Source organism: Globicephala melas, chromosome 17 (genome assembly GCF_963455315.2).
Source record: "Globicephala melas chromosome 17, mGloMel1.2, whole genome shotgun sequence".
Lineage (NCBI taxonomy): Eukaryota > Metazoa > Chordata > Mammalia > Artiodactyla > Delphinidae > Globicephala > Globicephala melas.
Window position 1 is genome coordinate 18,392,457 of NC_083330.1, and position 18,600 is coordinate 18,411,056.

An 18,600-nucleotide genomic window follows, 5' to 3' on the forward strand; every position below is an offset into this window, starting at 1 on the left:
CCCATTAAAAGGATCATACACCATGATCAAGTTGAATTTATCCCAGAGATGCAAGGATTCTTCAATATACAAAAATTAATCAAGGTGATACACCATGTTAACAAATTGAAGAAGAAAAACCATATGATCATCTCAGTAGATGCAGAAAAAGCTTTTGACAAAATTCAACACCCATTTATGATAAAAACTCTCCAGAAAGTGGGCATACAGCAAGCTACTTCAACATAATAAAGGCCATATATGACAAACCCACAACAAACATCATTTTCAATGGTGAAAAAATGAAAGCATTTCCTCTAAGATCAGGAAAAAGACACGGATGTCCACTCTCACCACTATTATTCAACATAGTTTTGGAAATCCTAGCCACAGCAATCAGCGAAGAAAAAGAAATAAAAGGAATACAAATTGGAAAAGAAGAAGTAAAACTGTCACTGTTTGCAGATGACATGATAGTATACATAGAGAAACCTAAAGATGCCACCAGAAAACTACTAGAGCTAATCAATGAATTTGGTGAAGTTTCAGGATACAAAATTAATGCACAGAAATCTCTTGCATTCCTATACACTAATGATGAAAAATCTGAAAGAGAAATTAAGGAAACACTCCCATTTACCATTGCAATGGAAAGAATAAAATACCTAGGAATAAACCTACCTAAGGAGACAGAAGACCTGTATGCAGAAAACAATAAGACACTGATGAAAGAAATTAAAGATGATACAAACAGATGGAGAGATATACCATGTTCTTGGACTGGAAGAATCAATATTGTGAAAATGACTGTACTACCCAAAGCAATCTACAGATTCAATGCAATCCCTATCAAATTACCAATGGTATTTTTTACAGGACTAGAAAAAAAGTCTTAAAATTTGTATGGAGACACAAAATACCCCAAATAGCCAAAGCAGTGTTCAGGGAAAAAAATGGAGCCGGAGGAATCAGGCTCCCATACCTCAGACTATACTACAAAGCTACTGTAATCAAGGCACTATGGTACTGGCACATAAACATAAATATAGATCAATGGAACAGGATAGAAAGCCCAGAGATAAACCCATGCACCTATGGTCAACTAATCTATGACAAAGGAGGCAAGGATATACAATGGAGAAAAGACAGTGTCTTCAATAAATGGTCCTCGGAAAAATGGACAGCTACGTGTAAAAGAATGAAATTAGAACACTCCCTAATAGCATACACAAAAGTAAACTCAAAATGGATTAGAGACCTAAATGTAAGACTGAGCACTATAAAACTCTTAGAGGAAAACATAGGAAGAACACTCTTTGACAAAAATCACAGCAAGATATTTTTTGATCCACCTCCTAGCGTAATGGAAATAAAAGCAAAAAAAAAACAAATGGGACCTAATGAAACTTAAAAGCTTTTGCACAACAAAGGAAACCATAAACAAGACAAAAAGACAACCCTCAGAATGAGAGAAAATATTTGCAAACAAATTATTGGATAAAGGATTAATCTCCAAAATATATAAACAGCTCATGCAGCTCAATATTAAAAAAACAAACAACCCAATCCAAAAATGGGCAGAAGACCTAAATAGGCATTTCTCCAAAGAAGTCATATAGATGGCCAAGAATCCCATGAAAATGGCTCAACATCACTAATTATTAGAGAAATGCAAATCAAAACTACAATGAGGTATCACCTCACACCAGTTAGAATGGGCATCATCAGAAAATCTACAAACAACAAATGCTGGAGACGGTGTGGAGAAAAGGGAACTCTCTTCCCCTGTTGGTGGCCATGTAAATTGATACAACCACTATGGAGAACAGTATGGAGGTTCCTTAAAAAACTAAAAATAAAATTACCTTATGACCCAGGAATCCCACTACTGGGCATATACCCACAGAAAACCATAAGTCAAAAAGATACATGCACCCCAATGTTCATTGCAACACTATTTACAATTGCCAGGTTATGGAAGCAACCTAAATGCCCATCAACAGATGAATGGATAAAAAAGATGTGGTACATATATATAATGGAATATTACTCAGCCATAAAAGGGAACAAAATTGGGTCATTTGTAGAGACGTGGATACATCTAGAGACTGTCATACAGAGTGAAGTTAGAAAGAGAAAAAGAAATATCGTATATTAATGCATATATGTGGAACCTAGAAAATGGTACAGATACATCGGTTTGCAGAGCAGAGACTGAGACACAGATGTAGAGAAAAAAACGTATGGACACCAAGGAGGGAAAGCGGCGTGGGGTGGAGCGATGGTGGTGTGATGAACTGGGAAGTTGGGATTGACATGTATACACTGATGTGCATAAAATGGATGACTAATAAGAACCTGCTGTATAAAAAAAATTAATAAAAAAAAATGAATTTAAAACAAAACCCAATTGTTAATGCATATGCACTCACCATTGGAATGTCTATATATTTAAAGCAAATACTAACAGAACTGAGTGGAAAAATAGACATTAATACAATAATAGTAGCAGCCTTCAATACTCCACTCTCAAATTGGATAGATGTTGAATCCAGACAGATAATCACCAAGGAAACACTACAGAATAACACTATAGAAAAATGAACCTAAGAGAAATATATGACATTCCCTCCAACAGCAGAATACAAATTATTTCAAGTGCACATATAACATTCTCCAGAATAGATCAGATGTTTGGCCAAAAAACAAGACTTAACAAACCTGAGAAAAATAAAATCTTAAGATGAATGGATAAAGAAAATTATATATATATAATATATATATATAATATATATATACACATATACATGCATACACACATATACACACAGGCACACACAAATGCACACATATACATATATAATATATACAATGGAATACTATTCAGCAATAAAAAGAATGAAATATTACCATTTGTGACAACATGGGTGGACACTACGGGCCTTATCCAGAGAAGGACAAGTATCATATGATTTCACTTATATGTGGAATAAAAAAAAATAATCCAAAGCTCATTGATACAGACAGCATATTGGCGATTGCCAGAGGCAGAGGGTGGGGTATGGGCAAAAGCATAAAGGGAATCAAAGATAGCAGTGTCCAGTTATAAAATAAATAAGTCATGGGGATGCAATATACAGCATGGTGACTATAATTAGTAATACTGTATTACATATTTGAATGTTGCTAAAAGAATGGATCTTAACAATCTTCATCACAATAAAAACGTTTGTAACTTTGTATGGTGACAAATGTTATCTAGACCTTATTGTGGTGATCCTTTCACAATATATACAAATATTAGATTATGTTGTATACCTGAAATTAACATAACGTTATATATCAATTACAACTCAATTAAAAACAGTTTATCTATGCAAAGTTTGCAACATGAAAAACAATTCCCTTTGTTCTACAACTGGGTTAAGATTTCAAAAGTTTTAACACAAGACAAATTAAAAACAAAGATAAACTAATGAAAAAACACTACAATGAAAAATGTCTTTCACATCCTTACTGTCAAAAACCTCCAAGAAACCAAAAAACAAATAAACAAAATGCTGAGATCATATCAAGTATCTTTTCTGACCACAGTGGTATGAAACTAGAAATCAATAACAAGAGGAAAATTAAAAAAGATTCATAAACATGTGAAACTTAAACAACACACTCCTGAACTACCAATGGGTCAAAGAAGGAATAAAAAGGGAAATAATGAAGTATGTTGAAACAAACAAAAACAAAACTACAACATAAGAAAACTTATATGATGCAGCAAAAGCAGTTTTAAGAAGCATATTTATAGTGATGAATGCCTATATTAAAAAAAAGAAAGCTCTCAAAGAACTAACTTCACACCTTATGGAATTAGAAAAGAACAATCTAAGCACAAAGTTTGCAGAAAGGAGGAAATAAAGAATAGTGCAAATAGAGACTATAAAGACAATAGAAAATAAATCAATGAAACGAAGAGCTGGTTTCATGAAAATTTAAACACAATTGACAAACCTTTAGCTGTAAACCAAGAAAAAGAGAGAGACTCAACTAAATAAAATTACAAATGAAAGAGGAGACATTAAAGCTGACATCATGGAAATCCAAAGGATCATAAGAAACTGATATGAACAAATGTACACCACCAAATTGGATAACATAGAAGAAATGGATAAATTCCTAGAAACATACAATCTACCAAGAATAAATCAGGAAGAAATAGATAATATTAACAGAGAAATAATTAGAAAGGAGATTGAATCAATAATCAAAACCTCCAGAAAAAGAAAAGCCCTGGAACATATGCCTTCACTGGTGAATTCTACCAAACATTTAAAGAGGAATTAGTGCCAATTCTTCTTGAACTCTTTAAAAATAAGAGGAGGAAACACTTCCAAACTAATTTCACAAGGCCAGAATTATGCTGATACCAAAACCAAATAAGGATACTGCAAGAAAAGATGATTACAAGCCAATGTCCCCAATGAATATATATGTAAACATTCTCAACAAAATATTAACAAACTGAATTTATCAGCATATTAAAATGATCATACACCATGATAAAGTAATATTTATCTGTGGGATGCAAGGATGGTCCAACATCCACATATTAATCAATGTGGTACACAACATTAATAGAAAGAAGGATGAAAATCATATGATCACATCAGTAGATGAAGAAAAAAGCTCTCAACGAATTAGGCATAGAAGGAACATACTTCAACATAATAAATGATTAACCCATAGCTAACATCAGACCCAACAATGAAAAGATAAAATTTTTCTGCTAAAATCAGGAACAAAACAAGGACGTCCAGTCTTGTCTCTTTTATTCAACATACTACTAGAAGTCCTAGCCATGGCAATAAGGCAAGAAAAAGAAGTAAAAGTCATCTAAATAGGAAAGAAAGAAGTAAAATTGTCTCTATTTGCAGATGACATAATTTTATGTATAGAAAACCCTAAAGAATCCACCAAACACTGTAGAATTAATAAATGAATTCAGTAAAGTTGTAGAATACAAAATCTACATTCAAAAATCAGTTGTGCTTTTACACAATGAAAATGAATTATCTAAAAGAGAAATAAAGAGCATAATCCTAGGAGATTGATTGGCAGAGTAGGAGATTGATCAAGATGGCAGATGCCTAGAATCATGGCAGCACCTGGGTGGGCAGCAGTGGCCATTGCTGGTGCTTAACTAGTGGTGCATCAGAAGCAGCCTAGAACTTTGATGCCAGAGTTTGCCAGTCCACCACAGCAAACCCCCTGATACACCCTGAGAGTCTATGTGAGCCCTTCTTGTCCTGTGGTGTAGCTTCACAGGTGGGGGTGGCAGAGACTGAAGGGAATGATTGGCTGTGACAGACAAAGTGGACTTGGACTAGAACCTATGTCTGAGCAGGATAAGCTCAGCCACACAGGCACCTACACAGGCAGCACATCTGAGAAAGCTCAGAACTTTGTGGCTGACATGAGCCAAGAGCCCTCATGGGGCCCCTTGCTTCAGGACTACTCCACTCTGAGGCAAGCATCCTAGCACTGGGAGGGTGAAACTCACACACTTAAAGGGAACAGAACAAGATTGGGTCTGACCTTCAGGGTTTCTGTTTAAGCAACTTGGGATCAGACCCCACCCCTGATAGGGCATTGATGGCCACTGAGCAGAGTGGAATCTCCAACTCACACCTGGCTCCAGCTCTAGCCCCTCTATCTCCAGCCCAACCTTCTGCCAAGATGATAGCTCTCATTATACCCTGCAGAAAGACGTGACTTGCATCCATGTCAAATCCAGCTCTCCCATCAAAGGAACTGGGCACATTCATATAGGGATCTGTATAGGGATGCTCTAACATAAGGATACCCCTTGAAGACCTCAGTGGGAAAGTGTTTCACCTAAATTCATACAGGCAGAGAAACTTAATCAAAATGAAGAGGTGGAGGAACTGGTCTCACTGAAAGAGCAAGAGAAACCCCCTGAAAGAAATAATGAAATATAAGTAAATAATTTACCAGATAAAGAATTTGAAACATTAGTAATAAGAGTGTTAACTGAGTTTGGGAAAAGAATAGATGAACATCATGAGAATTTTAATAAGGAACTAGAAAATATAAAATGACTCAATTAGAAATGAAGAAATTAATAATTGAAATAAAAAACACTAAAAGCAATGAATAGAATACTAATTGATACAGAAGAATGCATAAGTCACCTGGAAAATAAGAAAATGGAAATCATCCATTCAGAACAACAAAAAGGAAAACAAATTAAAAAAAAGAGAGAGAGAACAGTTTAAGAGCTCTCTGGGGTAACATTAAGCATATAAACATTTTTTTTTATAGGAGTCCCAGGAAGAGAAGAAAGGGAGAAAGGGATCAAAAATGTATCTGAGGAAATTATAGCTGAAAGCTTCTAAACCATGAAGAAAGAAACAGATATCTAGGTACAGGAAGCACAGAGGGTCCCAAACAAGATGAACCCAAACAGACCTATACCAAGACATATTATAATTAAAATAACAAGAGTTAAAGATAAAGAGAATTCTAAAGGCAGCAAGAGAAAAAAATAGTCATTTACAAGTCATTACAAGCTTAAGGCTATCAGTTGATGTCTCTGCAAAGATTTTGTAGACCAAAAGGGAGTGGCATGATATACTCAAGGTGCTGAAAGGGAACAATCTGTAACCTAAGATACTGTTCCCAGCAAGATTATAACTTAGGAGAAGGAGAGATAAGTAACTTCTCAGACAAGCAAAAACTAAGAGTTAATCAACAAAAAACCTACCCTAAAAGAATTGTTAAAAGGTCTTCTCTAAGTGGAAAAGGAGAATCTACAGGAAAGGAAAATCCCACTAGGAAAGGCAAATATATAGGAAAGGCTGAGGTTCAGCTACTTAAATAAGCCAGTATTCAGATTAAAATACAAAAAATTGTAAAAATATGACATCAAAACCACAAAATGTGTGGGAGGAAAGTAAAAAATATAGATCTTTTAGAATGTTTGACCTTAAATGACTACCAGCGTAAAACAAGTAGATAGAGTTAGAGGTCAAAATATATGGACCCCATGGTAACCACAAATCAAAAACCTATAACAGGTAAACAAAAACTAAAAAGAAGTTAACACAAGTATATTACTAAAGAAAATCATCAACCCACAAGGGAAGAAACAAAGAGAAGAAGAAATGAATAGAGAACAACTACAAAACAACTGGAAAAGAAGTAATAATGTGGCAATAGGTACATACCTATCAATAATTACTTTAACGTCAATGGACAAAATGCTCCAAACAAAAACAATAAGGTGACTGATTGGATAAAAAAAACAAGACCGGTCTATATGCTGCTGACAAGACTCACTCAGAGTTAAAGACATTAACAGAATGAAAGTGAGGGGATGGGAAAGATATTTTATGGAAATGTAGATGTTAAAACAAATGCTATAACAAAAGACAAAGAAGGGCATTATATAATGATAAAGGGATCAATACAAGAAGAGGATATTATACTCATCAACATATATGCACCCAATACATGAGCCCCTATATATATGAAGAAAATGTTAACAGACATAAAGGGAGAAGTTGACAATATAATAATAGTAGGGAACTATATCTCACTGACCTCAATGGATGGATCATCAGACAGACAGAAAATAAATAAGGTAACAGTGGTCTTAAATGAGACAATAGATCAGTTGGCTTAATATCTATAGAACATTACATCCAAAAACAGCAGAATGCACATTCTTTTCAAGTGCACATGAAACACCCTCCAGGATAGATCATATACTAGGCCACAAAACAAGTCTTAAATTTAAGAAGACAGAAATTATATCAAGATTTTTTTCACAATGGTATGAAACTAGAAATCAATTACAGAAAGAAAAAAGGGAAAACCACAAACAGGTGGAGACTAAACAACATGCTACTAAAAGCAAACAATGGGTCAATGATGAAATCAAAGAGGAAATCAGAAAATACCTTCAGAAAAATGAAAAAACAATTTTCAAAATTATGGGATACAGCAAAATCATTTCTAAGAGGAAAGTATATAGTGATACAGGACTATCTCAAGAAACAAAAAAAATCTTAAATAACCTACAATCTAAAGGAATTAGAAAAAGTACAAAGTCAGCAGAAGGAAGGAAACAATAAAGATCAGAGAGGAAGGAAGGAAGGAAAGAAAGAGAAAGAAAAGAAAAGAAAGAAAGAAAGAAAGAAAGAAAGAAAGAAAGAAAGAAAGAAAGAAAGAAAGAAAGAAAGAAAGAAGGAAGGAAGGAAGGAAGGAAGGAAGGAAGGAAGGAAGGAAGGAAAGAAAATCAATGAAACCGTAAGCTGGTCTTCTGAAAAGATAAAATTGCTAAAGCTCTAGCCAGACTCACCAAGAAGAAAAGAGAAAGGACCCAAACCATCAAAATAAGAAAGGAAAAGAGGAGAAATAACAACTGATACCACAGAGATACAAAAATCATAAGAGAATACTAAATTTATATGCCAACAGATTGGGCAACACAGAAGAAATGGACAAATTTCTAGAAACATACAACCTGCCAAGACTGAATCAAGAAGAAACAGACAATTGGAACAGACTGATCATAGTAGTGAAATTGAATTTGTGATAAAAAATACTCCCATCATGCAAAAGTCCAGGGGAATTCTACCAAACATATAAAGAAGAGATAATACCTATCCTTCTCAAACTTTCCCAAAACACTGAAGAGAACAGAACACTCCCAAATTCATTCTGTGAGGCCCTGATACCAAAACCAGACAAAGACACTACAAAAAGAAAGAAATTTACAGGCCAATATCTTTGTTGAATATAGATGCAAAAATCCTCAACAAAAAAGTAGTAGTTACAGTAAGCTGATGAATATGTTAACTAACCTTATTTTGGTAATCTTTTTATCTATATATGTATAAAGTCATCACATTGTACACCTTAAATTTACAAAATGTTTTATATCAATTATATCTCAGTAAAGCTGGGAGGAAATAAAAAAGACCAATTCATATTATCTGGAGACATGGGCTACTTCACAGGTGCTACAAGGCAGAAACGGCCAACAAAACCCCAGAGTGGTCCCATAACTTTATGCTAATCATGCTAGACTTATTGATGTTTTGGTGGGATAATCGGTTAATTGATTCATTCTTCAAATATTTATTGAATGCAAACTAAGTTTCAAAATATTATCATTGTTCCAGGAATATAGTCTAATTTTATTCAAAGGAAGGAAATTATGTTATGCATTAGCTCAGTTTCATTTAAGAATTCCATGAGGAACCAGACAAGTTACAGTAATAATGATTGACTCTTAAATAACACAGGGGGTTAGGGGTACCAACCCTCCGTACAGTGGAAAATCTGAGTATAATTTATAGTCTGCCTTCCTTGTACTGAGTTCCTCTGTATATGCAGTTCCATGTCAGAGAATTCAACAAACTGTGGGTCATGTAGTATTGTAGTATGTATTAATGAAAAAAAAATCCATATATAAGTGGATTCATGCAATTCAAACTCATGTTGTTCTAGCGTCAACTGTATTAGGGTTTTAGAAAACTTGGGGAATAAAAATGGTTATCTGAGAATAAGGGAGAATGACCCACCAAAATGTTTTAATTGTCTCATCATTTGACTGAATACTTAAATCATTCCATATGTGCAAATCACTATACCAGGTTCAAAACAGAACACAAAGGTGGATAATCTCCCACTATCAGGAAACTTTCAGTCTAGTAAGTTATATCCAACATGCACAGAAATAAATATATTGTGAGATGAAGCATACAGAGTCTCTATGGGATATTTGAAAGAGTCCTTTTCAGTTGTTGGGGATCTTTGGAGGCTCAGTGGAAGTGTCATTTGCACTAGGTCTCAACCATCGGATAGGTTTTGGATCAAGAGATATGGGAAGAAAGAAAATTATAAGTGAAAAAGGCTGTAAGCAAAATTGCAAATGCAATAAATTAAAGGTTGTATACAGAACACAATTTGTCCTGCTTGGCTAGAATGTAGGGCCATGGTAGAAATAAGATTGGAAATTCAAACGGGGACCACACCATAAAGACCCTCAATACCAGGTTGGGGATTTAGCCTTTATTTAATAGGCAATGAAAAGTCTTATCCATCAGTGTTGACACATATTTATGGTTGGAATGTGTAGCTGGATTTGATCAGTCTGTCATCACAACCTGTGGAATTAAACTTTTGGTCAGGAGTATATAACTGATGTCTAAGGACTTTAGGATCAACTTCCCAAGGTAAATCTATAGTAAAGTTCCAGATTTGATTCTTTTGATAATTTTCCTTTGAGAGAATATAAAAATCTGATGTATTGTGTGTTGACTACAAATTTTTAAATAAATGGTGGAATGCTTTTTGTTTGCCAACTGCTGAAAAGTGAAATAATGGCACATTAAGTAATGGAAATGTGGGAATTAAAACTTTCACAGAAAAAGAAAACAAGCTCATCATTTCTTTCCTTATCTCTTTTTCTGTGACAGGCCCCCTTGCTTGTTCATGTCTTGTCCTTTGAGATGTCCTCAGCTGCCTCTATTTCAGTGCTTTTTGATTTCCATGAGGAGTGAGACACCATTTTGGAACTTCAGTAAGACTCTCTTGGCCTCAGTGACTGAAAATAATTGGAGTGATTTTATTTTTTCTACGGGAAGAATCTGGAAGCTTTACAGGTTGACTTCTGTTCTTCTACCTTTCTGTAGTTTGTACCTTGTTCCAAGTCCTGCTGGAGTTACAGCTCGTAGTGTGTTTTTGACTGTGCGGTGCCCCAATAAATCCAACAATCCCAAATTCTTGTCCTTGAATGTAGTATACTTTCACATTTTTCTCTGAAGACAGTTTTACCAGCTGACTCTCTGAGTTAACTAACTTCCATATATAAATTTATGCAGGAAGGAAAGTCAGAAGAAAATATGCAGGAATGAAAACAAGTATTTGAAAGCAGTGAAGTAGTTCTAATCCAAAATATGTCGAGGTCTAGTGATTTATAAAAAGATCTTCAATTTGCAGACTACTTTATGACATTCTCTGCCCAAAACTCCAGGTATGCATCAGTGTCTTTTATCAATTTATGGCTCTTGGTGATATTTCGTGGCACATACCTTTAATCCATTATCCAGGTTATCTATTGGGTACCCTGAGATAAATTCCTAAACCACATCTGTATACTGATCGTGTATTAAATGCCTCTCTCTGATTTTCTATGCTTTATCCATCCATCAAGCAAGCCTGTCCTGAACACCTTTTATGTATTAACCATATTAGATACTCTATGGCAGGATTTTAGAACTTTGCTGTGATAAAATAAACTGGAAATATGATGCAGATTCAGAAATCTGGGTTGTGGTATGAATGTCTACATTTTTAACAAGCTCGCAGGTATACTGTTTGCGGGGGGAGGGGGCACACTGAATAGCAATGCTCTTTGGGATTTCCTTTACTAAAGTAACTCATGATAAAATAGGGACATTAGGCACATAAAAAACAAATATGATGCAATCTGAAAATAGTGATACACATATTTCATTGAGAACATAGAGAAGGGGGGATTCATTCTGTGGACAGTAGAAGTTCAGGAAGGTTTCAGAGAAGAGGAGGCTCAATTAAACTGGATCGAGGAAGATGTGAAGGACTGCAGCAGGCATGAAGGATATTCTAGACAAAAGGGGTATATGTCAGAATTCATGGGATTCCATAGACTCAGGTGGCTGGGACTTAGTTGTACATTGAAAAGAGGCTGGAGATAGGATGGGAAAGAGAGCAAGCTTAGTTAGTTTAGTTCTAACAGTACACATATAAAAGCACATTCAGGTATTTGTAGGCTAAGAGATGGGGAATAAAATTGAACTAAAGCACACAACACTCACACACACATACATACACAAGTGAAGGGTCTTGATCAAAATTGCCATTTTTCTTGCTCACAGATCAATTTTATCTTTAGAACAAATACAGTCAATTTTAACAGTGAATTTTTGTCCTTAAGCCATGTTTTAACTTTATAACTTGGAGTGTGTACAGGAACATAAATAGCACTCGCTGAAGAACTTCCATGAATATCACTTTGTAAAACACACATAAGCTTTTCGAGATTCTTCTAGGTAGAGTGCTTCAAATCTGTCACATTCTCCTGCCTCATTAGAATTAATTTCTTTGTGAGTGTGTCCCCATATTTCCAGTTAAGATCTACATTTTTTAGTATGGTATTAATGATCCTGTATGATTTGGCTCCAATGTATCTTTCTAGCATATCTCTTAATGCATTTTTCCCCAATGCTCTATTTACCATCTAAGCAAAATATTTATCCTTTTATTATTGAATAAGAAATGCATGGTATGTCTTCTGTGCCAGAAAATGTGCTTGACTCTGAGGACACAGTTTTGAACAAAAGTAGACCTGTAACCTAACTTAAAGGAGCTATAATATTATGGGGCTGACTGATACTTACACAAGTAAATGCAATAAATTGCCATGAGTGTTACAAAAGAATGCAAAATCACAGGGATATTACTTATACTGGGAATAAGTATAGACATTCCTGAAGAAGTGATTTTTGAGCTGAGACCTGAAGAAAAAAGTAAATTAACCAGAGAGTATGTGGTGAGAGTGGGGAGGGATGGAGAAAGATGGTGGGAGAACAACAAAAACAAAGTGGAACACCATAGACTAGTGAGAAAGTATAGTCTTCAAAAAACTGTTGGAAATGCAACACGCTTGACCTTAGAATGTGAGAGGGAAAATGGTGAGAAACGAGAGCTAGGCAGAGGCCAATTGCAGAAGGCTTTGTGTACTCTGTTAATGTGCACAAACATGCTAAATGTAGTGGAAAAGCCACTGAGGGTTTTATGCAGGGAAATGATACGAATAACTTTACATTTCACATTTTAACATTATCTTACTGGCTGCAGGACGGAGGACGACTTAAAGGGGATGAAACTAGAGTTAGGAGACCAGCTCTTGAAATTGCTCAGGTGAAATATGGTGGTGCTTTGGATGAGAGTGATGGCCGTGGAAACTGAGAGAAGATAATTTCACATTTAAGGGTTTCTTGGGGCTAATGGGAACACAGGAGACAAAGAAGTCAATGATGATACCAAGATTTCAGTCTTGGTAAGATGCTATTTATTAAAATTGGGAACACTGGAGAAAAAGCACAGACTTTGAGGGAAGAAGATACTTCACATTTGACATGTGTTTGAGGGGCTTTTGAAATATCTAAATAAAAATATAGAGTAAGGGATATGTTTGGAACTCAGTGGGGAGATGTGGCTTAATTTTTATGTCTGAGTCATCACTGTATGGATGGAAATGAAAGCCATGGAAGTTGATGAGATTGCTTGGGGAGAGCACGTAGAGTGAGAAGATTGAAGGGCTGAGGACCAAGTTAGGAAGAACATCAACATTAGGATATGAACAAAGGAAAACAAACTGTATAAAGTAACCTGAGAATGAGCCACCAGTGGTAAGAGGAAAATTAGGAGGGAATGATGCCTTGAAAGACAAAATAAGGGAGCATTTCAAGAAGAAAAAGTATTTCTATGGGTCAACAAATTTGAGAGGCCCTGAGACCCATATCTGAAAAGTGTCTTTTCTCTTGAGGACCCTGTCTGTAATGGGTGACCTTGGTCAGTGTTAAAAGTTTATTTTTCTTGATTTCCAAACATGTTTCTATTGCATTCTCTGTTCTGCCACAGAATTTCATCCATTTTCTAAGATCTTGTTAAAGTAGAATATGCTTCATAAAAATCTTTTTTATCTTTCAGTTGGAGATCTGTTCTCTCATTTTGATGCACTTCTGTAATTTTATATACCTTATGTGGTTTTGTAACAGGCTCTCTTTCCTTTCTATCACTTGGGCATATATCTCCAAATAATCTGGACAGTTCACTGAGGACAGGAACTCTGCCTTGAATGAGAGGATGTTAGTTCAAATTATCAGGATTGTATAACTTGTTGCATATAATTTTTACTAATCTTTGCAGGATATTAAGACAGCCATCCTGATGTAGTCCTAGGGCTCTGAGAAGGCAGGGATTATGTTTAACGTCTGTGAATGGTTTTATCCTCAATGTTTAGCTCATGATATGTAAAAAAAACCCATTCATTGAAGCGTTGTGTGTTTTCTTTCATATTTTTATTTTTCTCTGTTGAAAAAAATGATTTTAATTATGTTCCTATTAGAAGTTTCAATATTTTTGGTCCATTCTAAATTGCACTGTGGCCTGCATATTCCTTTATCTTTACCTCTTTAAATAAACACAAAGCTTTCACCAGGATTTCCACTGAGATATTTAAGAGACAATCTGGGCATTTGTATCCATTGTACTAGTCTGCAGGTGGGATGGCATTAGGATGTATACATGAATATTCCCCCCTTCCAGTAACACTTTGAATGGGTGCCACTGGAGCCATGGTAGCACTTATGTGAGTTTTCCTTGCCTCAGTCCCATCATGATTTCTGATATTTTAGGCAGGTCCTTACTTATGCCTTAACTTATTTATGTCCGACCACTTAAGCACCATCCTAATCTTGCTTATTTAATCCACAGTTTGAAAACCAAGAATGTTTAAGTTAATTATTCCTTTTTGAACATGGACATTCTCTCATTAGAGTATAGGGGTAGGCAATGATTCTCTGTCTTCACTTCTAACTTCTGAAAACAATCCAAGGAAAAAGAGAAATAGATCGTCAGCTTTCCTCAAGGAGAAAGAGAGATAGATCATCAGCTTCCCAGAAGTTACATCCTCCCCGCCACACGCATCCACTTGCTCTTCATGTTCTTATAAGGACTTAGGTACAGATTAGGGGAAATAAATGCCAGCTGAGGACTCTTTCCTTTGCAACATATCCAGGGAAAGAGATCTGACGGTATCCCCAGGCAAAGCTCTCTATAAACACTCTCCTTTTTCTACCCAGCCATCAAGAGTTACATGCAGAAAAATAACCACTTGAAACCCTTTGCCCCCATGTTCAGATTGCTGCCAAGGCTTTTCCCTTAGCTTGCCTCAACAAGAATAAACTGTACAAAAGCCCTGGAGTTCTCAGGCAATGTGACTGCCTGCCCTGCTTGTTTAAGGTCATTAAAATCCTGGTCTTTGCCAAAAGACTTAGAGCAGAGCCAACCTGTTCTTGGAGTGAATTGCAGTTTTGCTTAGGTCACAGACTTTTTAGTGGCCAGCAGCATTGAAATGGCTTCTTTTTAATGGTATTAAGTATAAAGGAGATGCAAAGGGAGAGTGTGATAATTATAAAGTTGTGTTTATAATGAAGATAGTCTGTGTAAGAAACTGCTAATATATTTATACTCATGAATTACTGGAAATAAAAACACCCTTCTTATTATCAGAAGTTATCTGACATCAAACTGTCAGATAAACAAGAGACTTTATATTCCAAATGCCATTTCTTTAGTGATTGTATTTTTTTATTGAGTTTTAAAAGGCCTTCACATTTATCCTGGCTATATTTGTGCCCATGTTCATATATCCAAAAAGATATGAAGAGTTGCATAATAATCTGGTGAATTCAGGGCTGTCAGAACAACCTGCTAAGGCATTAAAAGCAAGATCATTTTCAGGTCATTATAGGTTGATTGATTATTTTGAGCTGAAATGTCCACTAACTCTTCCATTTGTTTTGATTAAAGACAAAAGCAGCTCATTTTAATCTTGTTACAGTAATTATTTTCTCTCTGGTGAAGTACAGAAATTGTGTTGGTATTTTTTACTTCAATATTACTTGTATTATGACTGGTAGATTGTGGCTCAATTTTCTTTTCAGTATAAAAATGATTAGAAAAATTGAGAAAATACATCATGTTTTGTTTGATACACAAAAGACAAGCCAAAATAACAACATTTGTTTGTGAATAATTCTGCATCAAGTTGCCCGAGCCTCTTCACCTTTATCCCTTTGAAACAAATTGTAATAGAAAATAAGATACTGGTAGGTTATGTCCAACTACCTAAAGTATACCTTTAAATCAAAAGTACATTAATAATGTTTAGCGAGTGAAAATATTTAGGCATATCTTGTGGTGCTCATTGGCCCAATTTATTGCCTCAGCAACATTCTAGGGAAAGGAGGAGGACAAGGGCCTGGTAGAGATGCTTGGTGAGGCTGGGGGTTAGGGGTTGAGTGGTGCTGATGAGGCAGTGCCAGAGGTAGGAAAGGTAGTGATGGATGATGGTGGTGTGAATGACTGGTGTTGTAATATGTCCCAAGAAATTTTCAAATGTTACATTAGTTAATCAACTCTTTTATAATGGGAGATAGATTTTATTATCTCCATTTAATATATAAAGACACTCTACATTCTGTACTGTTGGGTTTAGTTGCGGCCATGTGACTTGCTTTGCCAATGATATGTGAGTGGAAGTGACATGATGTTTCTGGGCCGAGCCAGCACTTCTGCAATCATGGCAGCATGTATTAAAAGGCAGCCTCTGTCAGCCTAGGCCCTGGAGTGAAGACCATGTGGAACAAAGCCCTTTGCTAATCTGCATTAAATGTGCAACATATGAGAATTAATTTACTTCTTTAAGCTGCTGAGATTTTTCAGGTTAGCATAGCATATGTACTAATGCTAACTCATTCACAGTTTCTTACTCCTTGAACAAGGATTGACTAATCAAATACATTGTGACCTTTGGTATAAATGTGAGATCTCACCATTTTAAGGATAGATTTCTCTGGAGTGGGTGAGGATGGGAAAGACCTCTGCATTAAAGGTAAGTGTTGATCCTAAACACATACCTAATTCTGAAAAGTTGAACTGACCATTCATACTCATGCATATTAGATTACCCAGCAGAGATCAGAGTTTATATGAACTGGTTACAGGCAAGTATGTTTTGATGGTGAACTGAGAAGGAACTAAGGTTTGGGACAGAGTAGGTAGATGAGTACAGCATGACTGTTAGCCAAATTTAAATAGTGACTTCTGAGTGAGCAGTCACTTCAAAACAAAGAAACTGCAAGCAATCTAGTTAGCAAGGCATAACACATTCCATTTCGTTAGTAGCATTCACAATTTACTGCCCATATTGAACTTTACCTTACTCTGTTGCTATACCTTTTTCCTTTTCCCTGTTTTCTTGCATTTTTTTTACAAACACAAGTAGAAGCCACATTAGAACCTGCAAGGTACTTGTTCAAAGAGAGAAGTGTTCACCAATATTTTATAAATGGTAGGGTTATGATTTCTTCTCCATTTATCTTTTAATTCCATCGCCATTCACCACATAATGACCACATCAAATCACAGTGCAAAGTGGGCAGACATTGAGCTTTCTGATGTTTCCCTTGTTGAGGGCTTTGTCTCATTATTTGATATTTCAGGATTTATTACTTCACCATATAGTTTAGTAGTCTCAAACTGGATGTACACTGTATTCTGTAAAGTTGCGCTAGTTATTTATTAAACACACATAAAATTTTTTGCTTTGTTTTCATTTTCATAATAATCTGATTCCTGGCCATGTGATTTCAGTGGCGGTGTTTGAGTTTATACATTAGTTTGGTGCTAATTAAAGATTAAGTGACATGCTATGCAATGTAAATGAAGGTTCCAGCTATGCTTCAATAGACCAAACTGGTGTCAGATTGAATCTCATATAGCACAGGGTATTAGTGGCAGGTTGAACTCACAGGAACTGTGCTAAAATCAACAGTACCATATGTACATGGAAAACAGATCTTTACATGAAATACACACGAAGTCTGTCTCAGTGTGAAATAAATTGCAATTTTTCAGTAGAACTAAGTACAGTGGTAAGTATACAATGAAGCATTTTTGATTCCTCATTCCAGACATAATTAAATTAAATGTATCCATTCAATAAATAATCCCATAATGCCACAACACGAACATTCACTTCAAATCAACAAGACGCATAGATTTATCAAGAAATAGTTAAAATTGGTTGCTGAGGAAGGTTTTCTTTGAAGATTAGGCATTATATTTAAATTCTGATTATCCCGAACTACTAAACAAAGCCATACATTTAATAATACTGTAGTCATGAACACAGAGGTACCTCAGAACCAGTTTTATAAACTGTAGATGACCCCCATCTCTAGCAGGAGGCTTAGGGCTACAGAGAGCATTTCTATTGAGACAGTTATTGCTGATTCCAGAGAGGAGCAGTGTAGATATGCTTTTTCTTCATCTTAAGTCAGGTGAGAGGGGTTTCAGTGAAAGGGTTGAGAGAGTTCAGTGCATGCTCCTCAGTTTGGAGGTCGCAATGGGCTGGTACCTCACTTCTCATGAGAAATCTACAGGAGAGATTATGACTAGCTGGCTGTTCAGACTATGGAGGAGAGAAGATGGGCTTCACTATTTGGCCTGAGACAAAGGATGCATGAGTGTTTCCACTGAGCAGTTGAGGGCTGTGTGATATTGTGAGACTAAGGGATCACCTTTGATCCTGCTTAAGAGGATATTCTGGAGGGTCAAGTTGACCCCACCAGAGAAAACTGCTTACTTCTGGGCTGAGGGAGAAGATAAAAGAAAATGGTAGAGAAAAACATTCACACAAGTCGAGGAAACTGTATTTGGGAGATCTCTAGTGGCTGTGCAAGGAATCTTTAAGGACATCCA